The sequence below is a fragment of the Aythya ferina genome (genome assembly GCF_964211825.1).
Source record: "Aythya ferina genome assembly, chromosome: 1".
In the NCBI taxonomy this organism is placed as follows: Eukaryota; Metazoa; Chordata; class Aves; order Anseriformes; family Anatidae; genus Aythya; species Aythya ferina.
This window is the reverse complement of record NC_140296.1, coordinates 113719241-113731417: the sequence shown is the minus strand read 5'-3', so window position 1 is coordinate 113731417 and position 12177 is coordinate 113719241. Positions and strand designations below refer to the sequence as shown.

At 37.2% G+C, this 12177-nt stretch overlaps 2 long non-coding RNA genes across 2 annotated transcripts in view; one reads left to right on the top strand and one right to left on the bottom strand.

Moving 5' to 3' along the window:
• LOC311430258 overlaps window positions 1–12177 on the top strand; it is a 115489-nt gene that overhangs the window by 73853 nt on the left and 29459 nt on the right. The window lies entirely within an intron of this gene.
• Window positions 4633–9417, bottom strand: LOC311423570. The gene is made up of 3 exons (XR_014685743.1): window positions 9338–9417; window positions 6495–6579; window positions 4633–5432 (listed from the first exon to the last, which is right to left on the bottom strand). It is a non-coding gene; the product is annotated as an uncharacterized lncRNA (long non-coding RNA).

Genomic DNA, 12177 nt, shown 5'->3' with positions numbered 1-12177 from the left:
TTTTTTCTTCATTGAAAAATCTTTTCAGAAGTGTGGCATTCCTGAAAACTGTCTCATTTGTGTGAAGATCCAAGTGTTTTTAAAAAGGAAAATGGTTTTGTCAAAATATATTCAACCAGCTCTACTACCAAGAAGAAACTCAGTGTTTCAAGAAAATGGATATGCTTCTTGGTGATATATTGTAACACTGAGCTATTGATGTAGTCTGAAGCATGTGGATATTTTTGAAATAAGCACGTTATACATAAAAATCGAGCGGTGCTTTATACCTGTATTTCTTCTGGGTATATAGCAAGGATTGTACATAGCTGTCATTTCACTGTATTACTATAAAAATTATCAAACAACAGTTTGATTTATGACAGTGTTTATAGTGCATGCACTTGCATATCCTGCAGAAAATCAATGTAATCATGTCATGAGACCGCATCATAATAGATTTCCTAGCTTACTAGTGTTTGATATCACGGCCTATTTTTTACATGGTATAGGATTTCTCTCCCCCCCTCCCCCCATGCTATGGAAAGAGAGAAGCAGGGAAGGGAAGCACTGCTAACCAGTAGACTTATGACTTTATGTCAACTGTGGGAAGGAAGCAAGCTATTTTGATTTATAAAAGACAGGTGAGCTTCAATCATTTGAATTTACCTGACAGGCTGTTGAAATTAATGCTTATATAAAACATTTCAGGCTGTTGAAGTTAATGTTTTTATTAAAAAGTGTTGAATACAATGCCTTTTTTATGGCTAAAACGTTATTTAAAAAGACAAGAAGTCAAATTCATCCTTTGATTTCAGAAAGCAATTTGCTTACATCTGAATTTGAACATGCATTTGAATTTGTGGCTAGACAGATTTCCATTTTCTCTTCTTTCACTAGCATAAATGGGAATTGTTTGCCATGTTGCCAATTCGTGCTTCTCAGATACACTTCCTAATGTAATAATTTTGCATATAACCCATATATACTACATTGTGGACAGCCGCTTTTTATGTGCAATTACTCTGTGGACGGAAGCAAAAAGGCAGGAAAGCAGATAAATATCCTGCATCCAAGGAACCGTTCTTTGCTGGAGTACCTCAAGCACAACCTTCCTTTTCGAGTGCCATCTAGAGGAGGCCCTTCTCTTCCAGTCTCCTGCTTAAAACTGCAGGAAACACCCACAAGAAGATGGAAAGGTTTTCTCCCAAACCTCTGTCGGGCTTGCTGCGCTGCTCCCAGCCCTGGGATTTGAGCTGCCGCCTTGTTAGCGGGAGCGCTCCCTTCTGTTTTGATGTTTTGGTGGTTTCGTGATTGCTACCAATTTCCTGCAGCCAAAACATAAATTTGTCATAACTCTAAGCCTGTGAAAACTAATTGAAATAAATCAGCCGTGACCACTTAGGGCCAATTGTGACAGTTAGAAAAGGGGTAATGGAACATCATAATTAGTTGCTGTTTCACGGTGCTCACCTGAAATTTTTGCACAGATTGGGGCACACTGGATTGCTTAAGTAAGTATTTGCACGCAAACTAGTGATATTTGATCCACCTCAGTGTCAAGTGCTTCCATAACTTTAAAAATTAAAGAAGCGGAGAGTCTCAAGTGGGTTCCAGTTGGCAGTTTGATTCAGATTTTATTATCAGCAATGGCTCTATAATAAGCATGAACTGTCCTCTCAGATTAGCTATGCTTCAGCAGCTACCCGCTCTGCATCTCCCTCCTCCCCTGCCTTTTGCTGAAAATGGAAGAGGCCATCTGCAGGCTTTAGCTTGCTATTCAAGCTGGCTGCTAGGATTCTGGATGAAACAAGGCAATATATGTGCTTCCCTTCCCACAGGATGATCTTTCTTTCAGGCCTGAAAAAATCCTTCGCTGCCCTCCTGCCCTCTGCTTTCTCCTTTGAGCGCCCTCCATGCTCTTAAACATACAGATTGCATAATGGCAAATGTGGCCCTAGGTAGACAAACATGAAATTTAGCCTAATGATCGAGCTTTTCAGTTGCAAACCAGAGATTTATCTCCTCCATAAATAGCAGAATGACTTGTAATGATAAAGCTTTTTAGGTATCAACAAAATCCTTAGGCAGCTGCACATACTTGTTTTGCTGGAATTATACTTGGTACGTTGCTTCATCTGCTTTACAATTCAGCAGCTTGCAACTACTTTGATAAACATGAGCTGTATAAAAACTGTAAGTACAAGAACTGAAAAAGCATTTTCTTTGTTTTGGTACTTTCTATAATACTTGGAGATTAATTACTGTAAGGAGTAATCTCCAGTGATCTCTCTTTGGTGAAGCTTGTTATTAACGGCCTCTCACTATGGGTGTTATGAACTTGTTACATGCTCAGCAAGTAGCCAAAAATTCTGGAAGGAAGTGAGCTTAAGAGGAGATGGACAGAAGCATCAAAAATGCCTTCCTTCTGACAGAAGGGAGATTTTTAAGTTCCCTGAAGCCAAAATCCCTGAGTAACTGTGTCGCATAAGAGGACACTGAAGTTGCTGAAGCAATGAACTCCCTCCCAGTTGCTTAAAACAGTACATGTGTCAAGGAAAAGCATTTTGAAATGCCTTGATCCATTACATAGCAAATGGGAAAATCTGATCTGAGGAGATATCTAGGCATAGAATGTATGCTATCGCTTGCAGTTAAATGTAACTTGTATTAGGAATTGTGGCAAAAAGGTGTGTTGCCAAGTGCAGGAGGATGTACTTCAGCTCAGGTGAGGGATCCTGGGGATCATGAAAATCATTATTTTCGTGTGGGTACAGTACAAGGGGGAACTCTCCTGTGAATCTTGATGCCAATGGTGAAAGCAAAGTTGTAAACTTTCAATTTTCTGTAGCTCTGACATTGGTATCTATAAAGAGAAAGATGGAGTGTAAATATGTAAATTCTTTGGTTGCATATTTTTTGTAGGAATCTTTGTTTTATTTTGTTTTAAGTACTTAATATAAAGGTTCTGTAACCCATTTTTGGATTTGTACAGTTTATTTGCAGTAAACAAGTTGCATTAAGAGAAAAACAAAATATAAACTATTTATACTGAATTTAGAAAAACTGCAAGCTGATGTTAGATATTGTTCAAGATTAAAGCATGTTAAACAGAAAAGTGTACAGTTTTAAAAGAACGCATATAGCCTGTGGACTACATGGAGCTAATTGAACAGACCAAGCATAGAGCTATAATTTGGAAGAGACTAGAATGCTTAAAACCTAGGATTTTAAGTTCTGGCTTTTAGTATCCAGGGATCTTAAAACCTACTTAGCTATCAACTGTATAAAATTCAGGCTTTGGCAAAAGGATCACCAAAAATATGCAGTAAATGTGAAAATTGGAGGAAAAATAAAAAAGACAATCTTTAAAATATTACATAGTTTTCTAAATATTTATCTATAAATATAGAGTTTCTCCTGCTTCTCTCGCTGAGGAAAAATAACATCTCTGGAAAGTAGGGTTGATATTTGTTTTGCTTGGAGATGCCAAAGCAGAAACACTTGGAGTTAAGGGATGAATGAAAAGTATATTAAATGCATAAAAAAAAAAAAAAAAAAAAGCCAGAAAACAAAGTAAAATGCCCTGGAAGTTGATATATTGCTTATGTATATGAGGCTGTTCAAAGAATGAAAAGTCAGGAGACCTGTGATATGTTGTGAAAGCTCTGTACTTGGCTTGATGCAATTATTGGTATTCTAAAATGTATTTGCTTTCAAGATATCCCATGCAGCATGCTGAAGAACCATTAGTCATTTATCACACTAATACTCTACTGCGACTTAGTTCACAGGGCTTCTGGACTCGAATGGAACAGACTGGATGCTCATATAAATCCTGTGCCATTCATTTTGATTTCGTTCCTGAAGCCCTTATTTTATTTTTATTAAAAATACATGACTAGGAAAGCTGATGTTTTATCCTTGGAACTACAACCAGATGCTTTGTTTAATTTCCAAATTAGGCAGTATTTCTTTTTTGTTATGTTGTGAGTGCTAATGGTCTTTAAGTGTGGGGGTTTATTTGGAAAGGCAAGGCGGGCAAGGCAAATAATGTAGAGTGCCATGCCTGTCTTGCTGAACTCTCCCTGGTTTACTGCATTATTAAATATTGCATAAATTATTCAATGTCCTTTATATCAAACAAATATTTTTTTGCAAGCAGTACTGTGCGAACAAATGGGTATTAAGTAAAACCCCCAGACAGAAATGAAATAGTGTTTTTTGGTGTTTCTTTTCTGTTTCTTGTAAAGAGCAAGCTTCTTCCCCCCTCTCTCCCCCCCTCCTCACCACCCCCCCGCTTTTTTTTTTACAATCACTCAGACACTGGAAGGAAAAAATGGTAACAATTATATGCACTATTCTCTTTTTTGTGTGATATTGAAACACTCCCATTGCGAGCAGGCCAGCGTCTGGAACTTCACATTACATTTTGGGGAAAGGCAAGTGCAGTGTGTTGGGTCTGGGCTCACCCTGGCAGGTGAGGCACTGAGGTTTTTGGTGTTCTGGCAGCAGCAACCCACTGAGCATGAGCGTGGCCTCGTTAGCTGGTCAAAGCATGGCCATGCAACCTGCTGCAGAGAAGAGGCTTGCTAAGAGACAGATAATGGCCCAGAAAACATAACCATACCTACAGATTCAGTCCAAAGCATCTTAAGCATCCAAACATGGCCAGAGACCATGTTTTCATTTTTGAATCTCTTTGTGTCAAGCACGCAGCTCTATCATCCTCGGGCACCTCAGGAACTTTCCTCATGTGAGCAGTCACATTAGATCCCGAAGATGACACTCCTGTTTCCATGCACAAAAATACAGGCTGGATCACGCCCCCCAGCAGAGACTGTTACTGCTGGAGAGGCTCTTGAAATAGGGTTGCTTGTGGAGGAGGGGAAGGAAAAAGAAGGCATAGTAAGGAATAAAAATGTTTTTAATGTGCACAGAGGTGGCTGGGGAGAAGTCTTTTTTTTTTTTTTTTTTTTTTTTTTTTTTCTTGTTTCCCCCACCCCTTCCTTTTTTTTTTTTTTTTTTTCCAAACAAAGGGAATGCTCCCTGTATGAGGGCTTGTTCTGAATATTGCGTGGTCAGATTAGCCATGCTGCTCTGAGCAGTTTAAGGAGGTCTGGGAACTTGGTGGCGTGTTCCTCTGCCTCCCCTGTCGCCCTCCCCACCCACAGCAGCAGCGAGGGGATGAAGGAAATAGCAGGGAAATAAGGAGCCAGGGATGGACAACGGCCCCCAGGTCTAGAAGTAGAAATTTTGAGTGTGCTGTGGAGTTTTGTGCATCATTCCATTTAAAATAACTGGAAACAAGTAAGAGGAGTTGCGCTGGGGAGCAAGGGGTCAGGGAGCAGGGAGACTCCAGGCTTCATTACTGGATTTTGTTCTTCATTACTTCAGGTTGTCACAAACGAAGGGGTCGGGAGAGGGGATTCAAGCGCCTGATCTGCGGAGAGCTGGAAAGGAAGCGAAGGTTCATTACACTGCTCTTATTGTTGCTTATATTTTCTTTCCAAAGATGTCGGGCTTAGAAAGGTCAAACTTATGACTTTTGTGGAAAATGGTTTATAGTTTCACTGTTTAATACAAAGTGGATCTGATTTTTCTATTACTTCATTTTGGGACAGAATTGGTTTAAGCACATCCCTGTTCTTGTGTGCGTGTATTCATTTTGCTACGTGTTTCCTTGGAGAAGACTTCGGGTTGTTTTTAGCATCTGCAAACATACGGGGTAGATTTTGTCACTTGGCCTCAGCCTGCCCTACACCACATGCAATATTATGAAAACCTTTTGTAGCAGCATCTATATTAGTTGTGCTCGAAGGTGAAAATGAAGTGGTATTGACACATTAGAGGCTGCGCTAGCATCCACACTTCCTCCAGTTGCATCTTATTAAAGTAAATACTAGATCACCACATATTATTTGATTTCTGAGGAAGAAGCTTGCTGTAGTTGCTGTTATCAACAAAGCCATGCTGTACAAAGGAAAGTGTTTATAATTATTTACTGTGCTGCGGCAGCATCCACAGCGTAGGAGCAGGAAGGGGTATCGTCTCTGGTTTGTCGTGTAAATAGAAGAAATTGTAGCCTTGACTCCTGGAAAGTTTAGAGCCTTAAAGCTTGTGTTTTTATTTATTTATTTATTTTTATTTCACTCTTTTGCTTTAATCCTACATCATGCACACACACAAAAATCAGCCACATGCATTTTTGTCTTCACAAAAACATTAGTGCTTGTATTGCATCAGCCAGTTAAGTTTAAAATTTCTTACTAAAGTCATCTATTCTGTGATATGAGGGATGAACTAATATGGAACAATATGAAAGGGAGCATAACAGAAGGTTTTTAAAACAGACACACAACAAATCGCTTCTGCTTAGAAACTTAATGGAGTTCAGTTTTCATGGACATTGTTCAACAAGCAGGAAAAACAAATCATTTGTTTTAGACCACTAATTAGATGTTGTGGACTGCCTCTGTGTAAAACTTATATTAAGAGATGGATTTTGTTTTTACCTGTTTCACGGATTTGAAGTCACTGTTGGTGTAGTCCTAAACTTCAATGTTTTCCTAGTGATCTCCAGGGGAACCCATTCGATTTCTACAGGGAAGAGGGCTAAATTAAAAACCCATACAAAAGAGCAGCACAGAAGATATATATAATAATAATAATTATTATTTTTAAATTGAGAAATGCAAATTTTCTCGACACTTGGTATTGCAGGTCATTGTAATCCTTTCTTTTGTACTTACTTTCATTTTTTTGTTTTGTTTTATTATTATTATTATTTTTACTATAAGAAATATGAAAGCAATGAGTTTTTTCTTTTGTGGATTAACTATCACAATTGGTTTACCATTTTCTCATATGTGAAGCTTATTCCAAAGAATAGGCTGTTCTAGAGCATGTGCTTTAGAATATATAGTTAGGAAGTGTTATAAAATTTCTTGTGTTTAGTATTTATCATTATTGAGAAATGCTGCAGAGACTGGTTGTTCTCATCTCAAATTTCACTAAATACCTTCTTCATATGGGAAGCCCTACTTTATGGGTTTCCTTTTCAAATGGACCATATTAAAATTGCTTAACAACACCTTACATTTCAAAACCTTTTCTCTCTTTTTGTACGTAAAATTTGTGCACTTGATAGGCTTTCCTTGTATCTTATTAGAGAGTACGGAAGCTCAATGTTGGATTGTTTTGCCTCTGTTTTAAAAAGGGATGCATTCTAAATGAGATCGTAGTGCAAATCTGTGTTTTTGTGTTACGTGCACATGCACACATGCAAAAGGCAAGGAGGGGGGAGGAAAGAAGGACTCCTGAAATTATAATCTGCCAATAAAGAATCTTGCCCTCCAAATGTTGTGCAGCTTGACCTAACGGATGTTTTGTGGCTTGTGTGTATTCAGAATCACATTCAACGATTTTATATACGAAGACCAGCAATTGCATTTCTGGCAGACAGTTTCAATTGATATTCAACTTGTAACTTTAAAAAAAAAAACAACAAACCAAAACAAAACAAAAAACCAAACACCTCCTTGCAGCATTTTTAAAAGCATTCGTAGAGAGTCCCAAAAATCCTCTATATTCCAGCATTTTATTAGGCTGTAAATATTGTCGGATTCTAGGTTGCAAGTTGTGTTTTGGGAGTAGCCCCACATGCACATGGAGAATATTTTGCTAAATTATGTGCTTTGAAAGTAAGTCTTTTTAATAGGGGAATAAACTGCATTAGTAGTTTGAGACAGCAGTCTGAAGGTTTTTATTGTTTTGTGCAATGAGAAGAAAATGTGGAAAAATGCACTAGAAATTAATTTGCTTTTATTATATATCACTTTTAGTTTAATAAATTTTACTTTTCCTTAGTGATATTTATTATTGATTTTATAATCTTTATTTTACCAAAAGAAGTTTAACAGCATGTTTTCATTTATAGAAATTAAGTGCGCTTTAGGTTTGTCTCAAAGACCAATGAGAATAAGGAATTATCTTCAGGAATTTGTTATAATTACATTATATCCACATGAGCACCAAAAGAATTTAGCATGATTAATGCTATTATAAGGCATATGAGGGTCAGGAACAATAGTTTGCTCCTGTTCTAAAGAGAATTAAGTACTAGCACAAGACGCAACTCAAAAACTTAAAGTAGCTTTTTTTTTTTTTTTATAGCCAGGAAAATAGAAACAGTGGTTGTTTTATTAACTACTTATGCAGCTGCACAATGAGAAGTTTAATAATATCTACTGACAGTTTTGATTTAGTTGTGTTGTAGATGAAAACTGACAAGTGGAATAAACTTGCAGAGAATTATAGAGCAGGTTTTCTTCTCTTTTTATTAGTTCACATTAATTGAAGTGACTCAAAATTTATGCTTAACACTTCATAGCAGAACTTATCTATTGCTTCTGCACAAAATAATTCTCCTTATGTTTAAAATAATCTCTTTTTAGTGATATGTAGTTATCTAAGACAAGACGTGAATCTTTTGCTCATTGAGGTTCTAAAAAAGAGAAAAATGTATTTCAGTATTGTTTCTGCCATGTAAACTACTGTCGATCAACCCTGCATGCCACTTCATCCTCTGCTGTTGGATATAGTGACACATCCTCTGACTTTATCCTGGTGCTATCAAAGGTGCAATAAAATCCATTACAGCCTATTCTGGATGGTTTTGTGTGCAAATTTAGGGATGATTAATACTAAAACAAAATCTGGTATTAGAAACAAACAAGAACAACAAAACAAAAACACAATCAAAAAATACCAACCACCTATCAATCTCATGGAAATGATGTATAGCAAAGCTAATGCGATGCATGATGCAGCCATGTTTAAGGAAATGTGAAGAAAGCAGCAATTTTCCTTGTAAGCTTCCAGCTCTAGCCCTAGATTTCACCCCTTTGAGAAAGATTTTTGTTGTGTTGTTGTTTTTTTCTCTCCCACCCATCTCTGGTGGCCATATATAAAGAATAGTAGCCTGAAGGGAAACAATAGATGGCAGTTTGACTTGAAAGAATTATTGTCTTATATTTTGATATTTATTCAAGAGATCTGTTGCTTTCATAAGTGCATCATTGGTGTTTCTATAACTATGTAAATCTATATACAGTTCTTGGTGGCACAGAGTTCTTTTTTTTTTTTTTTTTTTTTTTCTCAAAAGGTTATGGAAAACATGGAAAAAGGACATTAGGGGCAGAGGGGGACAAAGAAGGTCTTGGATAAGAAATATTTTCTCTATTTTCTTATAAGTGCTATATCGAAGCATGTGCAGTTGTTCATGGTAAAAATACATGTTCTGCATGTATTACTGTTATCACCTGCAGACATTTGGGAATCCCAAACCAGGTCATACCTTTAGATGAGCTGAGAAGTTTTGAGCCTGAATGGAAGGCTCGCAGCACAGATGAGGTTTGATGGGACCTCTGGAGGTCGCCAGGACCAACCTCCTGCTCAAGCAGGGGTGCCTAGATCAGGCTGCCCAGGCCGTGAAATGAACCTGAAGTTCTTCTGATTTGTCTATTAGCTGTTCAGCCTCTTGAATTTACACTTGTTGTTTTTCCCATTGCAATGTCATATTAAACAAACAAAAATAACAACAAAAACCCCTCCTTTTTTAAAAGTGAAGGTTAAATATCTGGCATAACCCCCCGGTCCAAAGACTGTGCAAACCTCTCTGGTTTTCAAAAGGAACATGGGAGAGGCATTTGACATGGGTGTCCGGGGACAGTGAAGAAGGGATTGGCACCCAGGGCTCTGTGCATCAGTGCTCAACGAGCACACTGTCATGTTTTTTGCTTGCTTCCCAAGAGTTTAATCAGAAGGAAGATGGCTTTAGGTTATCGTTGCTTAGCACATCACCTGCACACACAAGCATACTTGTGCTTCTGCTGGCAGGAGTCAAGCAGAATACGTTATATCTATTAGTAGGTGCTCTAAGAGGGTATGTGGTGAGATTGCTATTGAAATTGTGCAGGAGACTGCCAATTTCAGTATATTTGAAACTGGTTTAGAGCAGTGTGTGGAACTGCGTGTTTACACGAGTTTGGTAATACTGTTTCCCACCCTATGCTTTTTGCACAACACATCACCCCCTAACAATACGCTAGGCACAGTGGTGAGGTTTATTTGCAAGTATAGAATTTATTTCTCTGCTCTCGGTGCAGGTAACTCAGCTTTCAATAGCTCAGTAAATGAGTTCTGCCTGGTAGTTTAAAAAACATTGGTTTAATATAGAAGAACTAAATAGTGATTATTTTCTCTTTTCTGTCTCGAAATCTGTCATAATGATCATGCTTGGAAATAGATGAGATGTTCATGCACCTCTCGACCTTTGTAACTTGACTGGTCATTAGAGGAATATGGAAAGGGACAGCTTCCTCGCATTGCTACTTCAAAGCGACCACAAATTATACCTTAAGGTTGCCTTTTTTTTTTTTTTTTCTTCCCCAAGAGCTAAATAAAATCTCTATTTATTTATTTATTTATTTATTTATTTTTTCCTGCCTGTAAAATAGTAACTTGCAGTTGCTTGAGGTTGGGGCCGAGGGCGATCCAATGTCTTCTGCTTCCACACCTCCAATTCAGATAACGCATGCATTTACCTAACGTGCTTCTGCGTGCGTAAGGCTCCTGCATATTTAAAGGCTGGGTATTCAGGGATTATCTGTCGTGCTTTTTCTTTTTGTTTTAATCACGCAAGGAGAGGCTACCAGTCCACATAACCAGAGCAGAAGGGTGGGGCTTTTTTCCTGTTGCATTTTTTTCCCTTCCCAAAAGCTTTACTACTGCCACATGTTCTGTCTGTTACTGCATTTGGGGGAAGGAAAAGTTAGCAGTCGGAGTTGTGAATTTATAAATCGTGTCTGTAGAATACTTGCTTGTTAACACGCACAAGGCATTTAGCTTAAAGGGATAATATTCCTTTTCAGTCGGTTCTCAGCAGTGAGGTAGGAAGTCTTGAAGGAAGGCATGTGAAAGTCAGAACACTGCTGTGAACAACTGCCAGTAGCAGGGAAAGAAAATATTAAAACTATAACTAACATTCAAGGAAAACATAATTACAAAGTGCCTTATGAGGCACCAGTAGATTAAAATTTCATGTTTGTATATCACAAAATTGAAAATCAGATTTATTTTTCTAGGAAAGCTAGAGGAAAAAAAAAAGAAAAAGAATAACAATAGTACGTAACGTCACTTAATTAGCTCTTAATTGTAGAGCAAATTTCTTGTTGTGTTTCTTAAATTAGATTTCAAAAAAGATTCAAACTGTTGTAAACTTAATTAAAAACTTGAGTATTTTGTTTAGTAATCTTGGTCCCTCCCAAACCCCGCACCCCCAAGATTAGTAGCAGGTATATTGGTAAAATAAGTAAATAAGAAATCAGCCTGGTGTATCAGAGAAAAGGATGTTTTTGATACACAGTTTAATTAAGCCCCAAGTTGGATAATAGGAGGTTCCATGTTGTGATGTCTCTCTGACTCTTGTTTTCAATCTAGATAACCTTAATTGTTGTTTTCAAATGAATTTAACTAATTTTACAAAGGTGTCTTGGTCTTTCTCTCCTAAATGTTAAATCCTTAATACAGTTTTAAGTACAATCAGCATTAAAGGCAGTTAGTAGTAATTACTGCATATGTACTTAGATTTAGAAAAACCAGAGGTTTAGGGATTGATATCACACTACCAGTATTCTTTGTTGCAAATGATTTGCAAATGAGGTTAATTGAGCTATCTTACTCTATGGCTTTTATTCTGACATGTAGGTCACAAATTGAATCATAAACCATACAGTAATAATCAGCACATACCCTTTAAAGACTATCCCTGATGAAACTCAGTATGAAATAAACAGTTACATTTCTCAAAGCCTGCTCTGAATTAGTATCTATAGCACAGCACAGTATATATTTTTACAAAATAAAAAAAAAAAAAAAAAAAAAACACAAAAAACTGAGTATAAATACACACACTTTGTTATATTAATGGATATGAAAATTTGCAGTAATTGTATAAAGAGGATTAACCATTTTTATTCGATGTTTAATTTTTAGCAAATTTCTCGAATCAATAAATCAGAAAATTTTCTTCAAGGTAATTGTTTGGCATGGCAAAATTACAAAACCATACAGAAATTAACTGGAGAGACTTTAATGTGGATCTTCTGCTTTGCAGTGCCACAAAATTAGCTTCCC